Source organism: Hemitrygon akajei, chromosome 5 (genome assembly GCF_048418815.1).
Source record: "Hemitrygon akajei chromosome 5, sHemAka1.3, whole genome shotgun sequence".
In the NCBI taxonomy this organism is placed as follows: Eukaryota; Metazoa; Chordata; class Chondrichthyes; order Myliobatiformes; family Dasyatidae; genus Hemitrygon; species Hemitrygon akajei.
Window position 1 is genome coordinate 189,369,228 of NC_133128.1, and position 18,449 is coordinate 189,387,676.

The window sequence follows — 18,449 nt, forward strand, 5'->3', positions numbered from 1 at the left end:
ATAAACAGTCAACTTTTCGAGCTGAGACCCTTCATCAGGACTGAGAACCGGCGATGGAAAGCGTGAATCCGGCAGAGGATAACATACAGGACAGGCCCATTATAGGTGGCGGAGAGAGAATCCCAGAGTTGTAGAAGCGACTGGGATAGGGACACTAGGTACCTCCTCAAGATGGAAAGAATGGTGCGTAGGATGCATCAGGAGAAGCAGTCAATTGAATGTGAGAGCCTGGGGTCCTCAGAGGGTCCGATTTGAAAAACTTGAAAACGGATCTGGAAGCCATGTGACACAAGATGGCAGAGAAGAAATGTTGTCAGGAAGGATAGGTGGCTGATGAAGGGTCTTCGCCCGAAACATTGACTGTTTACTCTTTTCCATAGCTGCTGTCTGGAATGCTGAGTTCCTCCACCATTTTGTGTGGATTGCCTACATCTTAGTTATATTCTGAGGATGGGTCTCTTAACAGAAAGCTTTAACTGAGTTCTCTTTCCAATGATGCTGATTGTGGACTGGCTGAGCTGTTCCTGCATTTCTGTTTTAAATGTTTATAGCAGACTGTGGAGGCCTCATATGCCATTCCTGTGCGGAATGTATTCTGTACATTTGCCCATTTCCACATGTCAACCCCCTTGAGAATTAGTTAAATTTGATGTTGCATTAAAAGGCTGGAATATGTGGAATTGAGACGCAGATACATGAGCTTGCATTGGAATTTGTTGGAGCAGTTTTAATGTCTCAGGTCGAAGGTACTTCAACCAGGTTATAATTTAGAATTCTAATTCTTCAGCCCCCCCCCCCCCCCCCCAGGATCTTCACGTGCACTGGAAAACATGCAGCAAAAGGACCGTGATGACTTCTCAGAAGAGTTTGCTCACTCGGTGGATTTCGTACAATTCATGGCCAACATACTCTGGCATTAGCTGGCCAGTGGTGTAATGGCATCTGCACCGGACTTCGAGGAGAGTAGTATGTAATTGATTTACTTGTTTATTTATTATGTTTTATTTATTATTATTTTTTCTCTGTCTGCTAGATTATGTATTGCATTGAACTGCTGCTGCTAAGTTAACAAATTTCACGTCACATGCCGATGATAATAAGCCTGATTCTGATTCTGATGGAGCTAATCAAACAGCTATCCTTCTGAAGAAAATATAATTTTATTCATGAAACTAGAGATACAAAATACCATGCATTCATGTTGGACATCCCAGTACAAGACATACAGTATATCATCATTTTTGACACCACAAAGCCTGTAACTTTGAAGAACCTTAAGAATGCATCAAGAAACTTGGAGTGTGTCATTGGAAACCACTTTGCTTTTTAAATAAATGTAGATAAGATTTCTACTTTTTAACAACTTGTATTTTTCACAGTATGTGGTCATTTATCCCCACTTACTGGCAGAAATCAGTACAGCAGCTAAAGCCACAAACAAGAGAAAATCTGCAGATGCTGGAAATCTGAGCAACACACACAAAATGCTGGAGGAACTCAGTGGGCCAGGTAGCATTACAGTCAATGTTTCAGGCTGAAACCCTTTGGCAGGACTGAGTCCCTCCAGCATTTTGTGTGTGTTATAGTGGCTAAAGTAATGGTTTATCACCTTTCTCATTATTCATTGGCTAAGTATTAGCACATTACCTACGAGATATAATTGTTTTAATTATGTAGCCTATTAGTTAGTTAATCCCTATCTGAGGAATTCTTTTACCTTATCTATAAAAGTGATGGATTTTTCAAAGGCGCCATCTTGGCTTCTTTATTCCTTTGTCTTCATAGCATTGTTTCTCAGCTCTTTATTTAGTTTGGTTAGTACTGGTATGTTTGTTCGTTCTATAAGATAAACTGAAATTTGGAATTATGACTGCTCATCATTCCTGACCCCCGGAAGAACCCTTGGGATCAGAAAATAAACAGAGATCCAAAAACATCCACAGAAATTTGTGAACATGTTCTGAGGTTCACACCTGCAGTAGGTCCACACCAGGTTCAGTCTCAGTGTGGAGTGGTATCAGGTACGGCTGCATCACTGCCCAAACATTTTACTCAATCATTTCCCCTGCAGTTCTTGAGCTAATATACTGTAAGAGACAAACTGAAACTGCCCAAAATATGACTGCAGAATCAGGGTCACTTCAGCTTCAAAAATACAGTTGCAACATAAAGATGAAATATATACTGATTGTTCAAAGACCAAGCTCAAAGTCATAATCATTATGTTCATTATCAGTCCTGACGAAGGGTCTCCACCCAAAACGTTGACTGCTTCTTTCAACGGATGCTGCCTGACCTCCTCAGTTCATCCAGCTGAGGAGTTCATCCAGTTCATCAGTACAAAAAAGTACATCATTATGAAAGTGGTTGTAATTCAGTTAGATTTAGTGTGGTTATGGCAAAAGCAAAATCATGATATGGGAATACAAGATTCTAAATTGCAAATTTACCATGTTGAAATAGGTAGGCTGGAAATGGCCAATTAAAGGTAAATCAGACACTGGGAGATATTTAAGTTGTATATTGAAGAGGTTCAGGATGAATCTGTTCAGCAAAAGTAAAAGGTGGGACTGCCAAAATTAGAGTTTCTTGGATACCACATTGTTTAGAGGTTAAGATAAAATAAAACGAGGAGGTTTATTTAGATATTGACTACTTGGGTGGCAGGGTGGAGATACGTCTCTACCAAAGGAGGTGTAAGGCATTTCTTCCCTCCGCTGGCCTGAAGGTCACCCTTGAGCAAGGCGTAGCTCAAAGGATCAGCTGCACGCTATGTCACTAACCAAAGAATAAGGAAGGTGTAGTGGTGTGTTGTGGGGACAAAAAAGGTAAACCCTGTCAGGTAAATCATGTGGAAAAGTTTCTTATTAAATACTTTGTGACTGTTTACACTGAAGAGTAGGATGATCATGATGATGTTAAGGAAAATATTAAATAGGATTAACATAGAAAAAGAGGAATTATTCAAAGGTTGACCTTTATTGAAAAGAGATAAATCACCAGGTCTGGATGAACTACATCTGAAGCCATTAAAGGAGCAAGGAAGTGAATTGGGAGGCTCCAACCACAATCTCTTTTTTTGTGGCAGGAATGTTGCCTAAAGACGGGAGAAATGCTCACATTGTGGTGTTGTATAAACAGGGAGGGAGGGGGAAAAGCAAATAATTTACAGACCAGTTAGTTTTGAAAAACCATTGGAATTCATTCTGAGAGAGAATATAACCCTTCATGTAAAAATACACAGAATAGTGAAGGACAGTCATAATGAAATTGTTAGATCAGGTCAGATTAATCTGATTAAGCTATTTTGTGGAGGTATCAAGAATAGCAAGTTAAGAAGGTCACAAAGTCTAATATCAGTGGTAGGAAAGGCATTTGAAAAATTTCTGAGGGGCAGGATTAGCGTACATTTGGAAAGTCGGGGGTCGATCACGGATAGTCAGCATGGCTTTCTTGATGAATCTGGCTAACTGAGATTTTGAAGAGGTAACTAAATATCCTGGTGGTAGTGTGGCGATACGTCTCTTCCGAAGGATGCGTAAGGCACCAGCGCGCAGGTCACCCGTGAGCAATGTGTAACACCTGCTTAGCGACCCCCCCCCCCCCCACTCCGATGAAGGTCACGTGAAGCCATGGGATCAGGTGGTGGACAGTCATGAGCAGCTGGTGCATATCACAAGTCCTAGTTATGCGACCAATTATGCCGTGCAGTCAATTTCGGAAGAGTATTGATGATGGCTAGGGTCACCCATCTTGTTTAGACGCTGCCCACAAATAAGTAATGGCAAACTACTTCTGTAGAAAAATATGCCGAGAATAATCATGGTCAAATGACCATAATTGGCCGTATCATCTGACTCAGCACATAATCATGACGATGAACTAAGTATATTGATGAGGGCAGTGTGGGATAGGGTTTTCAGTGAGGCTTTTGATAAGGTCCCATATGGAAAGTGTGCAAAATTTGTAAACTGCACCCAAAAAAGTGATGTACCATAGGGATTGGGGTGAGGACATTTCAAGTCAAGTCAAGTCAAGTTACTTTTTATTGTCATTTCGACCATAACTGCTGGTACTGTACACAGTAAAAACAAGACAATGTTTTTCAGGACCACGGTGTTACATGAAATAATACAAAAACTACACTGAAACTATGTAAAACAACAGAAAAACTACACTAGACTACAGACCTACACAGGACCGCATAAAGTGCACAAGAGAGTGCAGGCAGTACAATAAATAATAGTACAATAAAGGCAATAGGCACAGTAGAGGGCAGTAGGTTGGTGTCAGTCTAGGCTCTGGGTATTGAGGAGTCTGATGGCTTGGGAGAAGAAACTGTTACACAGTCTGGTTGTGAGACCCCGAATGCTTCGGTGCCTTTTGTCAGATGGCAGGAGGGAGAAGAGTTTGTATGAGGGGTGCATGGGTCCTTCATAATGCTGTTTGCTTGGCAGATGCAAAGTGTGGTGTAAATGTCTGTAGAAGAGAGACCCCGTTGATCTTCTCAGCTGACCTCACTATCTGCTGCAGGGTCTTACGATCCAAGATGGTGCAATTTCCAAACCAGACAGTGATGCAGCTGCTCAGGATGCTCTCAATACAACCTCTGTAGAATGCGGTGAGGATGGGGGGGGGGGGGGGGTGGGAGATGGACTTTCCTCAGCCTTAGAACATAGAACATAGAATAGTACAGCACATTACAGGCCCTTCGGCCCACAATGTTGTGCCAACCCTCAAACCCTGCCTCCCATATAACCCTCCACCTTATATTCCTCCATATACCTGTCTAGTAGTCTTTTAAACTTCACTAGTGTATCTGCCTCCACCACTGACCCAGGCAGTACATTCCACGCACCAACCACTCTCTGAGTAAAAAAAACCTTCATCTAATATCCCCCTTGAACTTCCCACCCCTTACCTTAAAGCCATGTCCTCTTGTACTGAGCAGTGGTGGCCTGGGGAAGAGGCGCTGGCTATCCACTCTATCTATTCCTCTTAACATCTTGTACACCTCTATCATATCTCCTCTCATCTTCCTTCTCTCCAAAGAATAAACCCTAGCTCCCTTAATCTCTGACCATAATGCATACTCTCTAAGTCAGGCAGCATCCTGGTAAATCTCCTCTGTACCCTTTCCAATGCTTCCACATCCTTCCTATAGTGAGGTGACCAGAACTGGACACAGTACAGCCTTCACAGAAAGTAGAGACTCTTCTGGGCTTTCATTGCTATGGAGCTGGTGTGGAGGGACCAGGTGAGATTCTCTGCCAATTTGGTGCACTTAACGATCTCCACGGAGAAGCCGTTGATGTTCAGTGGAGAGTGGTCGCTCCCTGCATCCTGAAGTCAACCATCTCTTTTGTTTTGTTCACATTCAGAAACATGTTGTTGGCTTTGCACCAGTCTGTTAGCCACTGCACCTCCTCTCTGTAAGATGACTCGTCGTTCTTGCTGATGAGACCCACCACGGTCATGTCATCGGTGAACTTCATGATGTGGTTTGAGCTGTGTGTTGCAGCACAGTCGTGGGTCAGCAGAGTGAACAGCAGTTGACTGAGCACGCAGCCCTGGGGGGCCCCTGTGCTCAGTGTGATGGTGTTGGAGATGCTTCCGATCCAGACTGACTGAAGTCTCCCAGACAGGGAGTCTAGGATCCAGTTGAAGAGGGAGATGTTCAGGCTCAGTAGACTCAGCTTTCCAATCAGTTTCTGAGGAATGATTGTGTTGAATGCTGAACTGAAGTCTATGAACAGCATTCGAGTGTACGTGTCTTTTTTGTCCAGGTGGGTTAGAACCAGCTGGAGGGTGATTGCAATGGTGTGGTCTGTAAAACGGTTGGGACGGTACGCAAACTGCAGGGGGTCCAGTGAGGGGCACAGCAGGGTCTTGATATGCTTCATGACGAGCCTCTCAAAACATGATGATGAATGTGAGTGCAACAGGGCAGTAGTTATTGAGGCAGGACATTGAAGACTTCTTCAGCACGGGGACGATGGTGGTGGCCTTGAAGCATTTTGGAGTGACAGCGCTGTTCAGGGAGATGTTGAAGATGTCAGTGAGAACATCTGCCAGCTGGTCTGCACATCCTCTGAGCACTCTGCCAGGAATATCGTCTGGTCCAGCAGCCTTCCGTGGGTTGACCCTGCACAGGGTTCTCCTCACATCGGCCACGGTGAGACACAGCACCTGGTCATTTGGAGAATGGGTGGTCTTCCTTGCTGCCACGTCATTTTTGGCCTCAAAACGAGCATAGAAGTTGTTCAGCGCATCTGCGAGGGAGGCATCACCTGCACAGTCAGGTGATGTTGTCCTGTAGTTGGTGATGTGTTGAATGCCCTTCCACATACGCCGCGTGTCACCGCTGTCCTGGAAGTGGCTGTGGATTCACTGGGCGTGTGCACATTTTGCCATTCTGATGGCCTGGGACAGTTTGGCTCTCGCTGTTGTTAGGGCTGCCCTGTCACCTGCTCTGAAGGCAGAGTCAGGGGTTTGCTGTTTGTTATGTAAAGGCAGTCCACGGACTGCACTGCTGAGAGCTACCTGTAAGCCCATTTTTCTGTAAGCCAACTGCATCCATTTTTTATAGATACCCATATCATATCACTCTACATGCACTTGATGTAATGCTTTTTCATTTCATTGAACAATCACCCTGACACTACACGTAACTGCCTCTCAAAGTCCAATGCTATGTCCCCATCATGAAAGGTGAAAATGTGTAAGGAAGACCAACAGGGCTCTGGTGAATCTGTGCAGTGGATGCAATGGATTGCGGAAGTGTTGATGAACTCCAACCATACCATCGACTTCAGAGGACGATGGAGACAGGAGATCATCGATGGCCTATGCTCTACTGGGGGATAAGAGCCCACAAAAAAAGAAAAAGGCTACACATAATTAAATTAATGGAATATATATTCTATCCAATCATTAATAAATACACGAGACATGTTATTACTAGCTTGAAAAATACTTTAATGGCAGAGCTTATGTAAAGTTGGTTTTCTGTAAATCAGGTGATACTTAACCCAGGAAGCCCTGCACATTGATGATTCAGATATCAATAGCAGAGTTAGAAAGAATACATCTGCAGCTGATATGAAAATTGGTGATGTTGATATCATTGATGGCAATCTCAAACTACAGATTGACATTGATTGGCTGCTAAGCACAGCAATGGCACATTTACTTCTGACAGTTGTGAGGTGATGCATTTTGGGGAAGGGGGCAAATAAAATTATACCTTGAATGGCAGGGCCTAGGGAATATTCTGAAACAAAGGAACTTTGGTGTACCCGAAGGTGGTAGCAGATAGGCAGGGTGGTGGAGAAAGCACAACATTTGTCTGCTTATATAGAATATTAAAATATTACAACTTTATATGATATTAATTATGCCATACGATATAGGAGTGGAAGTAAGTCTGTTCCTCCAGTTCATCATGACTGAACCATTTTCCCTCAGCCCCAATCTCCTGCCTTCTCTATCTCCCAGTAATCGAGAATCTATCAACCTCTGTGTTAAATATATTGAAGACTGGCATTCACTTCCTGTGGCAACATATTCCATAGATTCACTACGCTCTGTCTAAAGAAATTCCTCCTCATCTCTGTTCTAAAAGGATGCCCCACTAATCTGAGGCTGTGTCCTCTGGTCTTAGACTCTCCCACCATAGGAAACATCCTCTCCACATCCACTCTATCAGAGCCTTTCAACATTCGATACATTTCAATTAGTTAACCCCTTATCCTTCAGAATTCCAGTGAGTACACACCCAGAGCCATCGAACACTCTTCAAGTGACAAGTCATTCAATCCTGGAATCTCCTTCTGAATCTCCTTTGAACCCTGTCCAATGTCATCATAACCTTTCTTAGATAAGGAACCCAAAATTGCACACAATACTCCAAGTGGGCCCTCACTAGTGCTTTATAAAGTCTCAGCATTACATCCTTGCTTTTATATTCTAGTCCTCTTGAAATGAATTCTTCCAGAAATTCCAGCCATTGCTGATCATCCTTGCCAGTGTTCTTAGGCTGCAACTGTAACATTGTGTGCTCTTCGGAATGACAAATTGGAGGGCAGCAAATCATTGCAATGCAAAGATTGCAGAGGGCCTTCACCAGAATCTTAAAGATTCAAAATTCAATATGTTGTCTAGGGTGGAATGTTTCTGTTATGGGGAGAGACTAGATAAGCTGAACTCATTTTCTTTGGATCAGAGAAGGCTGAGAGTGGACTTGATGTGGATGTTCAATTTCATGAGAGGGACAGATAGGGTAAAACATAGGCAAGAAAACATAGCAACAGAGAAGTAACACACACAGAATGCTGGAGGAACTCAGCAGGCCAGGCAGCATCTATGGAAAAATGTACAGTTGATGTTTCGGGCCGGGACCCTTCAGCTTGATTGGAGAAAAACATGAGGAGCCAGAGTAAAAGGGTTGGGGGAGGGGAGAGAGAAACCACAAGGTGAGAGGTGAAACCAGGAAGGGGGAGGGGTGAAGTAAAGAGCTAGGAAGTTGATTGGTGAAAGAGATACAGGGCCAGAGAATCTAATAGGAGAGGACAGAAGGCCATGGAAGAAAGGAAAAGAGGGGAGGAGCACCAAAGGAGGGCAATGGGCAGGCAAGGTAACAAGGTGAGAGAGGGAAATGGGAATGAGGAATGGAGGTGGGGTGGGCATGACCAGAAGTTCGAGAAATCAATGTTCATGCCATCAGGTTGGAGGCTACCCGGACGGAATATAAAGTGTTGCTCCTCCAGCCTGAGTGTGGCCTCATAGCGACAGTAGAGGAGGCCATGGATGGACATGTCAGAATGGGAATGAGAAGTGGAATTAAAATGGGTGGCCACTGGGAGATCCTGCTTTTTCTGAAGAGCGGAGCATAGGTGTTTGGAGAAGCGGTCTCCCAATCTATGTTGGGTCTCACTGATATACAAGAGGCCACACCAGGAGCACCAGATATCTCCCCAACAGACTCACAGGTGAAGTGTCGCCTCACCTGGAAGGAACGTTTGAGGCCCTAAATAGTAGTGAGGGTGGAGGTGTAGGGAGCAGGTGTAGCACTTGTTCCGCTTGCAAGGATAAGTGCCAGGAGGGACATCAGTTGGGAGGAATGAATGGACAAGGGAGTCAACTAGGGAGCGATCCTTGTGGGAAGCAGAAAGTGGGGGGGGGGGGTGGGGGGACAGAAAGATGTGCTTGGTGATGGGATCTCATTGGAGATGGCAAGAGAAGTGTTGAAGACCCAAGGGCATAGCTTTGAGATGAAGAATAGAGGTTTAGAGATATCTCTATTCAACAGCATCTGGATAAACCAGGGGTTCCCAGCCTTATATGCCAAGATCCCCTACATTATTTGAGGAGTCCATGGACCCCAGGTTGGGAACCCCTGCATATACCCCTTGAAATGATAAGGCTTTGTAAACTAGGGACTAAGTGCTGGTGAAAGAGATTAGTATAGGTAGGAACCTGATGTTCATCATTGATCATTGAAAACTACCTTAACTATCTCTGCACCAGTTGTGTTAAATGGTCTTTCCTGCTGTCCTTGTTCTGCATGTGACCATTCTGGTAATTGTTGATTGCTCATGGCTGTTTGCATTATTGTCCTGTAAATTGTTGGTTGCTGTTTGTAGTTTAGGTTTTCAGAAATAAAATGGTGGAGGTGTTTTTTGTTTCAGAAAAGCAATGTCAGCTCATTTATTGAACACCAGAAACTTAAAACAAAGTGTCCTGAAAGTTGTTTACATAATTACATCAAAGTCAAACCCACGTCTTAAAGTGAACCCCAACTGAAACTGACATTGTGAGCCTGTCTGGAGCTCGGACAAGCTGCCCAGCTCAGGTCCAAGTGGAAGAACAGCAAGCAGCTCTGGCTCGGCCAGAGGTGTGTTGACATGCTCATGGACACACCATGATGCCAGGAGGATGGTAGTGGAATCCTCCAAATCTTGGTGGGCTGGTTAAAGGCCATCTACAGAAAGACATTCAGGTTTACCCCTCTTATCGCTGTCTGGTGTGGGTGGGGCTGCTGCACAGGACAGAATGAAGCTACAGAAAGTTGTTAAAATTAGCACCATCTTGGGTACTAGCCTCCATGGTATCCAAGACATCTTAAAGGAGCAGTGATTCAGAAATGCGTGTGTGGGACTGGGTAACAAATGGGAGTGGTGGCCTCATTAAAACGTCAGTAATCACCACATGCGTGGCAACCACCATTGGGCAGGGATCGTATGGAGGGGCAAAGCCCAGACCAGCATACAATGCCAAAGCTTTCCTTGCTGGTGTTATGCCTGCAGCCCCCTCCTTTGTGAGAATCGCAAGATCACTGTTGGGTTGGGTCAAAGGGGCCCAGGAAATGAGGGATGGGCGTGCGGAATGCCTCGTTCCCCGGCGATGAAAAGCAACGAGACATGGCCATTGTCTCCTGGAGACAATGTTTGTGGATTGGGGACTATGCTACGTGCAAGCCCTTGGGCAAAGTGGGCTGGTTGAGAGAGAGATTGCATCACCCCCAACCTGATTGACATCTACTACCCTGCGAGTCAGGATAAAAGAGGGGCTGTAGGAACAGCCCTTCAGACACACCAGAAGAAACACTATCGCTCCCGTGATATTGGGAAGCCATTCGAAGGAGGCCACGTGCGTTCAGTTCCGTTAAAGAAAGGGGGACTGGTGGCTTGCAACACGGAGAACGGCTTCTATCAGTTACGGGGAAACCCACTCCCCGACTAAAATGATCGGCATCATAAAAGACCCGGGCAAGTTAACGTCTCTCTCTCTAACAACCAAAATGCTGCAGCTTGAACGATCTAACAGTGACTTTTATATTTCCATCGGACAATACATTATCCCCTAGACAACAACAGAGCTATTTCTTATTGGTTATTATGATACCCGCGTTTAAAATTTAGTATTGACTACGTATATTATCTGTGTGTGTTTGCATTGATATTCGTTTTGTGTATTTTTATCAATAAATACTGTTAAAAATAGTACCATCAGACTTCAACGGACCTCTCTATCTTTGCTGGTAAGTGACCCAGTTACGGGGTTCGTAACACTGGAAAAATCAGCCTTTGTGGTTTCTAGCTTTTCTGGGTCCCGTCTACATGCACGGGCCAGTTGTAGAAATGTGCTGCTCAATCTCATGTTTGTGACCGTAGTGGAGAATGTGAGCTTGGTGAGGTTTGGGAATTCGCCCAGTGTGGTGTACTACATATACCTGTCTCGACACGCCCCCTGCTGACTGTTCCTGTGGCCCCTCCCACTGACCGTGGCTCCTCCCACAGACCCCAGTATAAAGGCGATTGAGGCCTGAGCCCGGCCCTCAGTCTCCAGGATGTAGAATTGTGGTCAACTACTGCTTGATCTTTCTTCCAGTCAATAAAAGCCGATATCTCGCCTTCACGTCTCAGAGAGTTATTGATGGTGCATCACCCAGTAGTCGAGTAAACTCATACGCAGTGGTGCATGCGATTGACGGAGTCGTTGTGGAGAACTTACTGGGGGAGATGGGGAACAACTCATTGAACACCAAAAACTCAAAACAAAGCACACTATAAGTTATTTACATAATTACCTCATCACATCAGACCCGCCTCTTAATATAGAACATAGAATATAGAATAGTACAGCACAGTACAGGCTGTTCAGCCCACAATGTTGTGCCGACCCTTAAACCCTGCCTCCCATATAACCCCCAACTTAAATTCCTCCATATACCTGTCTAGTGGTCTCTTAAATTTCACTAGTGTATCTGCCTTCACCACTGACCCAGGCAGTGCATTCCACACACCAACCACTCTCTGAGTAAAAAAAACCTTCCTCTAATATCCCCCTTGAACTTCCCACCCCTTACCTTAAAGCCATGTCCTCTTGAATTGAGCAGTGGTGCCCTGGGGAAGAGGCACTGGCTGTCCACTCTATCTATTGCTGTTCATATCTTGTATACCTCTATCATGTCTCCTCTCATCCTCCTTCTCTCCAAAGAGTAAAGCCCTAGCTCCCTTAATCTCTGATCATAATGCATACTCTCTAAACCAGGCAGCATCCTGGTAAATTTCCTCTGTATCCTTTCCAATGCTTCCACATGCTTCCTATAGTGAGGCAACCAGAACTGGACACAGTACTCTGTGTGTCCTAATCAGAGTTTTATAGAACTGCATCATTACCTCGTAACTCTTAAACTCTATCCCTCGACTTATGAAAGCTAACACCCCATAAGCTTTCTTAACTACCCTATCTATCTGTGAGGCAACTTTCAGGGATCTGTGGACATGTACCCCCAGATCCCTCTGCTCCTCCACGCTACCAGATCCTAATCCTACCATTTACTTTGTACTCTGCCTTGGAGTTTGTCCTTCCAAAGTGCACCACCTCACACTTCTCCAGGTTGAACTCCATTGACCACTTCTCAGCCCACTTCTGCATCCTATCACTGTCTCTCTGCAATCTTCGGCAATCCTCTACACTATCCACACCACCACCGACCTTTGTGTCTTCTGCAAACTTGCCAATCCACCCTTCTACCCCTACATCCAGGTCATTAGATAGATAGATAGATAGATACTTTATTCATCCCCATGGGGAAATTCAACTTTTTTTTCCAATGTCCCATACACTTGTTGTAGCAAAACTAATTACATACAATACTTAACTCAGTAAAAAAATATGATATGCATCTAAATCACTATCTCAAAAAGCATTAATAATAGCTTTTAAAAAGTTCTTAAGTCCTGGCGGTTGAATTGTAAAGCCTAATGGCATTGGGGAGTATTGACCTCTTCATCCTGTCTGAGGAGCATTGCATCGATAGTAACCTGTCGCTGAAATTGCTTCTCTGTCTCTGGATGGTGCTATGTAGAGGATGTTCAGAGTTTTCCATAATTGACCATAGCCTACTCAGCGCCCTTCGCTCAGCTACTGATGTTAAACTCTCCAGTACTTTGCCCACGACAGAGCCCGCCTTCCTTACCAGCTTATTAAGACGTGAGGCGTCCCTCTTCTTAATGCTTTCTCCCCAACACGCCACCACAAAGAAGAGGGCACTCTCCACAACTGACCTATAGAACATCTTCAGCATCTCACTACAGACATTGAATGACGCCAACCTTCTAAGGAAGTACACACAATAAAAATAAAAATAAAAAATAAAAATCACAAAAAGTAGAGGTCCCAGAACAGATCCTTGTGGGACACCACTAGTCACAACCCTCCAATCTGAATGTACTCCCTCCACCATGACCCTCTGCCTTCTGCAGGCAAGCCAATTCTGAATCCACCTGGCCGAACTTCCCTGGATCCCATGCCTTCTGACTTTCTGAATAAGGTTACTGTGTGGAACCTTGTCAAATGCCTTACTAAAATCCATGTAGATCACATCCACTGCACTACCCTCATCTATATGCCTGGTCACCTCCTCAAAGAACTCTATCAATCTTGTTAGACATGATCTGCCCTTCACAAAGCTATGCTGACTGTTCCTGATCAGACAATGGTTCTCTAAATGCCCATAGATCCGATCTCTAAGAATCTTTTCCAACAGCTTTCCCACCACAGACATAAGGCTCACTGGTCTATAATTACCCGGACTATCCCTACTACCTTTTTTGAACAAGGGGACAACATTTGCCTCTCTCCATTCCTCTGGTACCATTCCCATGGGCAACGAGGACATAAAGATCCTAGCCAGAGAAGTGAACCCCAACCCAATGTCAGTGGTTGTGAATTCTGTACATTTCCACCAATTACATTACCCTACAGTAGTACTTGATGAAAGTGAGAATGCTGGAGAAACTAGCGGTTGACATGGTTCTGTCATGGTCCTGGTTGGCATTTCCCACCTTTTCCCTTTCCTCCCTAATTGGTCCTTAATCCCAACACTTGATTCCCAATCTTTCCCAATTCCTCTCAATCAGCAGCACCTGGTTTCCATTAACCACCAGAGGATAAGACCCCGACAGCTCCAGTCAGTCCTTATCAGGTTGTTGGTTGACTCTCAGAAAGAGAGGAACCTTGCTCCAAGTCTTCAACCCCGTATCTCTTTGTGAATCAAGCCTCCCTAGTCCTGACTCAGCCTGGTCTTGATTCTGCACTTGCTACGGAGATTCTGCTTCCCGATCCTGCCTCTGTGTCAGAGTCCTGCACTTGGGTTTGTTCTTCCTGCCATGTCCCTGTAACAGGCTCTGTGTTACATGAGGAAGGGAAATAGCTGATCACATCCTTCTGTTACTCCAGGAGTAGATAGTGTTGTTTCTTATTTTGGCAATGACTTGAGCAAAGTCCAAAGCAATAACTGGGTTACCATTTCTGCCTGATTTGACTGCTAGTCTGTGTGAGGGAGGAACCAAAAGCCCTAGAAAGTCACTCCAGCAATGGCACCGTGATGAAGTGTTGGTTCTTCTGCCTCTGTTGATATTTGTACAGATGAAGTAACCCACTGGGAAAATTGACCTCTCCCATCTCGATGGCTGCATCCATTGGAGCTACAGAGGGTGTTTGCTGATTTTCCACAGCTGTTCCAGGACTGACAAAGGTCCTGAATCATTCTGTCAGGATTAGACCTGACCTGGGTTCATTACACCAACACTGCTATAGAGGGTCAGAGCAACTTGTGGGGGCCATGAAGGATGAGATTCGGACCATGCTGGAGCTGTGAGTCATCGAGCCTTCAAATAGTGAGTGGAGCAGTCCTACTGTTGTCCCCAAGAAGGATGATACCAAGGTTATGCATTGATTTCCATAAGTTGAATGCCATTTCATTATTTGATGCTTATCCTATGCCCCATATTGACGGCCCACTGGAAAGGGAAAACTGTATTACTTCATTGGACCTTTGTAAAGGCAATTCAGCTGCATGACCAATCAAACCCCTCGTTGTCTTTCGCACACCCCTGGATCTATTTCAGTTCACAGTGACACCCTTTGGTCTTCATGGTGTACCAGCAACCTCCCAGCGGCTGATGGATTGAGTGCTCCAGGAATGGAGTGAGGAATGCAGTGCGGCCTACCTGGATGGCGAGCTTGAGATGGTCAGACCACTTGGACCATCTGCGCAGGGTCCTGGGGAATAATCGTGCTGCCAGTGTCACCCTCAATCTATGTTTATACAAAAATGTGAGTTGGCAAAAAGGTAAGCCAGATACCTTGGCTACCAGCTGGGATGTGGAGAGCTTCGACCACAGATGGACAAAGTGGAAGTGATCCACAACTGTCTTTAACCTCACGCCAAGAGGTAAGTGAAATCCTTCCCAGCTCTGGTAGTGTGGTATTGCAGGTTCAATCCCCAATTCACCACTGTGGCTGCACCTCTGACTAATCTTAAAGGGAAGTTTGTAAGCAGCCCAGTGATGTGGACCAGTGAGTGTGAGAACAGTTTTCAACACTCAAAGCTCAAATCTGTTCTTCTCCTATTCTCCAGAACTCAGATTTGACAAATAATTCCTTGTCCAAGGTGGATACCTCAGGAGTAGACACTGAAGCAGTGCTGGCCCAAAGAGAACCTGGAGAAGAGCGACCCGTCCTTTACCTGAGCCAAAAGCTCCTCCCAAGGGAAACCAGGTATTCCACCATTGAAAAGGAGTGTCTGGCCATTGAGTGGGCCCTTGTCAGTCTTCGGTACTACCTTCTTGGTGAGGGTTTGGCCGTTACACAGACCACAGAGCGTTGACATGGATACAGACAATGAAATACCTTAAAGCTGGAGTAACTCAGTGGTACCTGGAGCTCCAACCCCTCGAATTCTGTGTCCATCATTAAGACGGTTACTGCAAACTACCTCTCTTGGTTGCGGAACATTGTTGCCACCAGAGAGGAGGGTGGTAATGTGACAGAGGGCACCTGGTAAATGCACTCTGTACTTCTGTCATTCTGTTGTTACGCTGAGTGTGAGCACTTCAACATCTTCCCCGCTATATTCTCACAGTTGGTCCTAAACAGAGTTGATATATTTGGGTTGGCTTTATGTTGACTTTCCCACCATACACAGTGGAACCCTTCATTTCTTTAGTAATGGGGATCTGTAAATGTGTATGTGGTGAACTAGATATACCTGTCTGACTGCTCCTGTGGCTCCTCCCAAGACCCTGCTGACTACCCCTGTGGCTCCTCCCACAGACCCCTGTATAAAGGCGACTGTGGCCTGCTGCTCTCCCTCATTTTCCCCAGGATGTAGTGTTGTCCTTCAGTCAATAAAAGCCGATATCTCACTTCCTAAGTCTCGGCGTGAGTTATTGATGGTGCATCAGTGTATATATTATATGTTCACTGCATTTGAAGTAGATATTTCTACTTATTCTGTAATATGATTGTAACTACATTGTGCGGTACATCTTACCCCAATTCATGTGGAGTTTTAAGTTAACTGGATAATTAAAGTTGGTGTATTCTGGTGGCTAAAAGAGAGGGATGGAGGGAGAGAGAGGGAGATAGAGAGGGGGGGTGGGGAGAGAGAGAGAGACATCACACAGGCCAAGTATAAGTATAGATTTTCTTTCTGGTAGATAACTTTTTTGTAAATATTGGCAGTTTTTGCTATTTTCACTAATTTTTGTAAGTTGCATGTCTGACGCACTGAAAATACACCTTCGCGCAAAAGTGCTAAGCAACTCCTGTCATCTTTTCTTGGGCCAGACATTCCACTTATCATAACCAGCACAACTCGAGGATGCGCTGGGGGGCAGCCCACAAGTGCCACCAACATAGCATGCTCATCATGTTGACAGAACCACACATCAACAGCAAAACAAGTCCTGTTCTCCACACCCACACAAACCCCAGGACAAGCCATTTCTAGAACTTCAGCCCCAGAGGACTCGTGGTCATCGTGCCTTAAACTTCTCTGGTGAACTCGAAGATTCACAGACCTAGGGCTTCAGCCAGAAGACAAGGGGAGACCTTATAAAATTATGAGTCACAGACAGGGTAGACTGCCAGAACCTTTTCCCCAGGATAGACATATCAAATGTTGGAGGGCATAGGTTGAAGGTGAAAGGGAGTAAATTTCTTAGAGATTGGCATGTACCTGGAATGTGCTACCATGGTTGATAGTGAAAGCAGATAGCAAGGCACATGAAAACACAGTGAATGAAGAGATATGGATCAAGCAGAAAGGATCGCTTTAAATTGACATCATGCTCAGCACAAACATCATTGGGCAAAGGGCCTGTTCTGTTCTATGTTCTTCTTTGCAGTTAATACATGGATACGACAAGTGCGTTGAGCAGGAAAAGAGGGCTGGAGGAGTGAAGTGGCATTATTTTGTGGGTAGAAAAGACAGGCTTTCCAATGGACACTGTTGCAGTTGAGGGAGGTCCAATGTTTTTAATATCCAATATCAATACTCAAATAATTTATGTCAGTCTTCTGTGAGATTTTACACAATATAATGAATTTCCTAGTAAACCTAGGCAGTTTAAAGTGAGAAGGAAATGTAAAGAATTTGTACCCTGTTAGGGTGTGTTATGGAATATAGCAAATATTAATTTCAACAGCCACCAGTTCTCAGATTTGAATGTAGATTGAGTTTAAAATGCAGCTCAGAACAGTGGTGTTCTTGGAGCTGCAGACTGGGGTCGATTGTGAATCAATAAAAACACCCACAGACCTGACAAAAATGTCAACTGTACTTTATCCATAGATGTTGCCTGGCCTGCTGAGTTCCTCCAGCATTTTGTGTGTTACTCATTGATCTGAGATGTCTGCACATGCATGAATACAGTTCTGAGATAATGGTGATCACCCTTCATTTAGGGTGTCTGTGTTAGTGTGAAGATTGTGGTGTTTGAAAATTATATTTAACTCAAAGGAAGCATTGTAACTAGATAATTCTCCTGCTGTTACCTTTGATCTTTAGCAAATAAAATACCATGTAATATTGGATCAGGGAATCTCATCTTCCAAGAGTGTCTCCAGTTTAATATCTGCTTATTTTGCTGAATAAAGATTTCTATATCACCAGCTTGTGTCTCTCATGACTTTGTTCAGTCACAACAGAGCCCATCTCCAGCAGCACACACAGCCTTATCCCAGCTCTTTCCGAACATACACTCCACTTCACCTTTAGACATCCACCTTAAATTCTAGATTATTAAGTAAAACAGATGGCAAAGCATCACGATTTCTGATGAATTGCATGCCAGGTTATCAGTGTTTTGCTATAATTGTTCTTTACTGTACACCCAGAGCAGTACTTATCATCAATATACTGGTTGCTCCTGTCTTGTATCTGGACACTATAACCAGGATATTTGTTGGCGTGCATATTGGTAATGTTGCAAGCAGGTCAGTTACAGGCAATTTCTCATTTCAAGCTAGAATTCAGCTTGTTGCTGATGGGACATTCACAAGTGAATATGTTAGTGCACCTAGGTAAGATGCCATTGAAAATTAATCTGCATCTTAATGCTTTGCAAGGCAAAACTATAGGTACAATCAGAGGT